We start from the raw sequence: 6727 nt of genomic DNA, 5'->3' as shown, positions 1-6727 counted from the left end.
GTGTCACGAAACAGCTTGTATGGACAGCAAGACCAACCCATTGTCGCTACGGAGGGCCTCGGCACCTTGTATGAGAGTTGTCCAACAACTGACGAGTGACCAATGACATCGACAGTAAATGTAAAATGATCTATTCTACTCTATAGTTCACCGCAAAACAAGGCACAAACACCACTCCTAAAACTTAGTTTTAACTCACCGTTTGCTAATGGGTGAGACAACGAGTGAAGATACTCAAGTAGGTGTAACAATGTTGGATTTGTCACTAGCTCCTATATGCCACTTTTGTTTCTTTTGTAAGCAAGTAATAACATTTTCTGTATGCTCCAAGCCATTGTATACATGTAAGACTGCTACAAACAAACTTGTAGCACCGTCTGTGCTCGAAATATATAGAGAGTTAATAAACAAGCGTATCAAACTTTTGAATTGTCTTGTGTGATTTAACTGACTCAACTGAGTATTTATAACTTCTAGTTGGTATAATTTCTGTTGGGTTGATAGTATTTCAAGTTTTTGGTATAGTTCGGTGACCTTTTCTGTGTTCTAACCAATGGGTATGCACAAACTGAGCAGGGTAGGGGTGGGGGGTGGGGGGCTGTGTTCATTACACCGTTGTGTTAGTGCAGTGGTTTCCCAGACAAATTAATCCTCGGATAGAGTCCTATTTTCAAGGACTAATCACTGGTGACATATTTCCGGAGATGAAACCTGGTCCTCGTAGCACCAAGATGGACACATCATACATAATCCATAAGGAGTATACTAGTGAGATCGCGTGGCGTAATCGGCAGCGCGTTGGGCTCAGGCCCAAGAGGACTTAGATCGAATCCCGCTGTGTGTGCTCTTGGGAAAGGCTTTACACGACTTTCCCCACTTCACTCGAAAATGAGTACCCAACGACTGTGCCATAATGATCAACATAATGATCGTGGGCACTAAAGGAAGAAAGAAAGTACCATTTGCTCTTCTTTGGTATAGTTCAGTGACCCTTATGTGTTCTAACCAATGGGTATGCACAAACTGGGCAGGGTATGGGGGGGGGGTGTTCATTACACGGCTGTGTTAGTGCAGTGGTTTCCCAGACAATTTAATCCTAGGATAGAGTCCTATTTTCAAGGACTAATCACTGCTGACATATTTCTGGAGATGAAACCTGGTCCTTGTAGCATCAGGATGGACACATCATACATAATCCATAAGGAGTATACTAGTACCCTTTGCCACTCGTAGTTCTATTCTTTGTTTCTTTGCTGAGGACACTTGCATTTAAAACCCAAGACACTTGTATTCAAGAACAAAAGTAACGTAATGATGAACACAGCAAGTGTCCGTTGGACACAAACTCCGTGACGTTTATACGCATGATGTTTGTGTGAGCCTAATTCAAGTGTTTGATACCCTCTTTGACTACCGACAAGACAAATTTCAGACAAATCCACTATGCAAAAGGTTCCCTATCTATCGGTGCAAAGAGAAATTCCCGGACAAAAAGAAGTTGTTCAAAGTATTAAAGTCTTATCTTAGAGAAGAAGGGTATTGCAACATGTTTTTGCCATGAACTATGTAAATGGAACCCTTTTTTTGCATGGTCTTTCTGACCAATGACAAATGCCTATTTCGTAGTAATACGTCATAGGACATTGAACAAAAGCCGGCTTCTCCCGGGTTTCCTCATACGAATAGACTAAGGAGCACAGAGGTGCGGGTTTCCTGCGTTTGGCCCTCCCGACGTCAGGTACGCTTCCACATTACTTTACTTGGTACGATCCACAGTCTTTCTCCTCCACTCTTTACGTAACGCACGTCACCTTTAGTCGTTCCAGCAACACCAGTGTTAAAGGGTAACAAAAGCATGACTTTGAACAATACATAATGCCGGGTTTGGGATGAGTAGATATTTTCGTCAACAGAAACCGTGGCAGGAAAACTACACTATATGATTGATGAGAAAGTAGTTTTTGTTCTTATAACACTTGAAACTATAACGACTCATTAGGCTACGCTCCACTTTGATTCAATTCAAAAACTTCTGATGAATTTCATAATTGAAACAAGTATGCCAAAATGTGCTGTCATTTCTTCGTTTAGTCACAACATGTGTGTCATTGTTCTGTTATTGACAGTTGTGGGAAATTTGACTGATGAATTTCGTAGCTCAGTTCCTTGGAAAGACTAACTTTCCCAGGCTATCTTCGGTAAAAATGCATTGATGACAGGGACGGCGGCATTTAGCAGTACACTACAATCGCGAATTCCAAAAATTATCATCATCATTTGATATAGAATTCATCTTAGCTACACCTCATGGGCGCTTTTGTTTCTTGCCATTGAGAACATTTCAATGACTTTAGAGAACATTTTGAATGACTTTTATTGTAACTGTTTGTTTGTACCCACAGAAAGTTTAAGAGAAAGCTATCGTGTCCCCCAAAATGGAATCACTGGCTATCGTCATCATCCTTACTTTGTTAACCACTAGTCCGGGAAAAACCACTGACTATAGAGGACGAAACTTAACCCGCGTCCCAATAGACTCCATCCCACCTGAAACACACACTCTGAAGTTGTCAGATAACAAAATAATCCACCTCGGCTGTTTTAATACAACTCCAGAAATCCGATACCTTTCTATCAACAACAACAAGGTGAACATCATATTGCCACAAACGTTCAAAGGACTTCTTGCGCTGGTCTACCTTGATATGGACAGAAATGACATAGTTTCTCTCCGTCAGTTTACGTTTTCTACACCTGCAACATTGTCCCAACTTATACTCTCAAATAACTACATTTCTCATATATCGGAAAATGCCTTTTATGGTTTGGAAAACTTGGAGTGTCTAGAACTCTCAGGAAACCGCCTTTCTGCGTTTCCGATGCGGTCCATCGAGTTTATTCCCAGTGAACATCTATATTTGGTCTCTCTTAGATTGAACAGTATCACTCAAGTGCCGATGGATGTGAAAACAATACGTCCAGAAACTTCATACGATTTACGAGGAAACCCTTTGCGTTGTCCAGCTGAATCAAACAACAGCGCATATACAGATAGGTTGAATGCCTATTATTACATCGTCAACATTAGAAATAATCGATCTTTCGTTCGCAGGAGCTTTTTTCGAAAAGAAACGTTTAGATACTTTGGCGTACACCCTTCGATCTTCAAGATATTTGAAAGCATTGAGGTTGTCCTGCCCCATAATGGTGTTCCCGAAATATTAAAGCTACATTTCACTAACTCTTACTACTGGGACACCCCGACTGGACGCCGCCATGTTAAGTCCTTTGCTGACAACATTAGCGTTGAAGATTCTGGAGTATACACCTTTGTAGCAGACAGAGGTGACAGGAAACTTAAATGTGATATTGTATTTTGCATGATGAAGAAACCCAGCGAAGAGCGGCAACAAGAAACGACAACTGATGCAATGCCCCGAAATGAAAGCTGCCCTACTGGTCATAAGTTTTGTAATACTGACAACATTACTTTAGAAACCAAAAATGCACCCAACGTGTTGTTAATCGTTTCCATTGCCTTGGCCATATTCCTTTAAGTACTTTTCCCTACGCTCATGTTATGTTTGAGAAAACGGTCTGCTAACCAAAATAACACACACACCGCTAGTGCAACACTGCAAGTAGGAGTACAAGCTATGTCTGTTTGTGTCAATATTCAAACTATATCCAACATAACAAAACATCAGATAAATGAAGAACTCGATCCGAACACTTTCTCCCTCCGACATTTTCAATTGGTCGAAGATGATCAATCTCGTTCGCATGGCGTGACTCAAACCCGTGCTGCGGACTCGGTCCTCACTGCACAAGCAGAAGTCCACCACTACAGTAACGATGAGACATCCCCATCCGTGCGTTCTGGAAACACTGAGGAGGGCCTGGATCACTGCTACGCCTCTGCGGCACCGCCCCCTCTACCTGTGTGTGACGATGTAGACAACTCGAGCCCTCAGGCTGCAGACCACTCTGAAGATACAGACCAGCCAGAATTCGCGCCTGGACAACCCGAAGAATCTGAGTCTGATGAGGAAGAAAGGCCTTACGGTATAGCAGCTGCAAATGCAATATATGAAGATATTCAAACTATATCCAACATAACAAAACATCAAATAAATGAAGACCTGGATCCGAACAGTTTCTCCCTCCGACGTTTTCAATTGGCGGAAGAGGCACAATTCCGTTCCCAGGCTGTGACTCAAATCCTTGCTGCGGACTCGACCCTCACTACACGAGCAGAAGGAGGGCCTGGATCACTGCTACGCCTCTGCGGCACCGCCCCCTCTACCTGTGTGTGACGATGAAGACAGCTCAAGCCCTCAGGCTTCAGACCATTCAGACCTGCTAGAAGCCGCGCCTGGACAACCCGAAGAAACTGAGTCTGATGAGGAAGAAATGGCTGACGGCATAGCAGCTGCAAATGCAATATATGAAGATACAAACCTGAATCAGAGTGAAGCTACCTCCGAACATGATAACCGAACACCGCATTACTACGCAGTAGATGGAAACCAAATCGAAACTATTTCTTCTTTTTCAAGGAACAGCTTGTATGGACAGCAACACCAAACAATTGCCGCTACAGAGGGTCTGGATACCCTGTATGAGAGTCTTCCAACAACTACCTCTGAACGAAACACCGCAATACTGCGCAGGTGATGAGAACCACGCAGAAACAATTTCTTCTGTGTCACGAAACAGCTTGAATGGACAGCAAGACCAACCCATTGCCGCTACGGAGGGCCTCGGCACCTTGTATGAGAGTTGTCCAACAACTGACGAGTGACCAATGACATCGACAGTAAATGTAAAATGATCTATTCTACTATAGTTCACCGCAAAATAAGGCTCAGTTACCACTCCTAAAAGTGAAGATACTCAAGTAGGTGTAACAATGTTGGATTTGTCACTAGCTCCTATATGCCACTTTTGTTTCTTTTGTAAGCAAGTAATAACATTTTCTGTATGCTCCAAGCCATTGTATACATGTAAGACTGCTACAAACAAACTTGTAGCACCGTCTGTGCTCGAAATATATAGAGAGTTAATAAACAAGCGTATCAAACTTTTGAATTGTCTTGTGTGATTTAACTGACTTAACTGAGTATTTATAACTTCTAGCTGGTATAATTCTTGCCGGGTTGATAGTATTTCATGTTTTTGGTATAGTTCGGTGACCTTTTCTGTGTTCTAACCAATGGGTATGCACAAACTGGGCAGGGTAGGGGGGTGGTGGTGTCTGTGTTCATTACACCGTTGTGTTATTGCAGTGGTTTCCCAGACAATCTAATCCTCGGATAGAGTCCTATTTTCAAGGACTAATCACTGCTGACATAGTTCCGGAGATGAAACCTGGTCCTTGTAGCATCAGGATGGACACATCATACTCTGAAAAAGAGAGAATCTATTGTACAGTAACAGACCAACTTGTCAAACTTGCATATTACACTATGTCAATACGCCATTTATGTTCACATTTCTATACTATATAGTTATATATATATAGCAGTTATAACGTTAGAACTTAGACGAGTATCATTGTATTAATTGACTTGTTACTGTTGCCTTACAATTGTACCATGTACAAATGTTGTGCAATAAAGTTCATTCATTCATTCATACATAATCCACAAGGAGTATACCAGTGAGAACGCGTGGCGTAATCGGCAGCGCGTTGGGCTCAGGCCCAAGAGGACTTTAGTTCGAATCCCGCTGTGCCACCGATCGTGTGCTCTTGGGAAAGGCTTTACACGACTTTCCCCACTTCACTCGAAAATGAGTACCCAAAGACTGTGCCATAATGATCAACATAATGATCGTGGGCACTAAAGGAAGAAAGAAAGGAAGAAAGTGCCATTTGCTCTTCTTTGGTATAGCTCAGTGACCCTTTATGTGTTGTAACCAATGGGTATGCACAAACTGGCCAGGGTAGGGGGGGGGGGGGGGGCTGTGTGCATTACACCGTTGTGTTAGTGCAGTGGTTTCCCAGACAAATTAATCCTCGGATAGAGTCCTATTTTCAAGGACTAATCACTGGTGACATATTTCCGGAGATGAAACCTGGTCCTTGTAGCATCAGGAAGGACACATCATACATAATCCATAAGGAGTATACTAGTACCCTTTGCCACTCGTGGTTCTATTCTTTGTTTCTCTGCTGAGGACACTTGCATTTAAAACCCAAGAACAAAAGTAACGTAATGATGAACACAGCAAGTGTCCGTTGGACACAAACTCCGTGACGTTTACACGCATGATGTTTGAGTGAGCCTAATTCAAGTGTTTGATACCTCTTTGACTACCGACAAGACAAGTTTCAGACAAATCCACTATGCAAAAGGTTCCCTATCTATCGGTGCAAAGAGAAATTCCTGGACAAAAAGAAGTTGTTCAAAGTATTAAAGTCTTATCTTAGCGAAGAAGGGTATTGCAACATGTTTTTGACATGAATTATGTAAATGGGACCCTTCTTTTTGCATGGTCTTTCTGGCCAATGACAAAGGCCTATTTCGTAGTAATACGTCATAGGACATTGAATAAAAGCCGGCTTCTCCCGGGTTTCCTCATACGAAGACACTCAGGAGCACAGAGGTGCGGGTTTCCTGAGTTTGGCCCTCCCAACGTCAGGTAAGCTTCCACATTACTTTACTTGGTACGATCCACCGTCTTGCTCCTTCGCTACTAACGTTCATGTAGCATATGTCACCTT

The sequence above is a fragment of the Branchiostoma floridae genome, chromosome 5 (genome assembly GCF_000003815.2).
Source record: "Branchiostoma floridae strain S238N-H82 chromosome 5, Bfl_VNyyK, whole genome shotgun sequence".
NCBI classification, from domain to species: Eukaryota; Metazoa; Chordata; class Leptocardii; order Amphioxiformes; family Branchiostomatidae; genus Branchiostoma; species Branchiostoma floridae.
The sequence above is the reverse complement of the archived record's forward strand: the minus strand, read 5'-3'. Positions refer to the sequence as shown.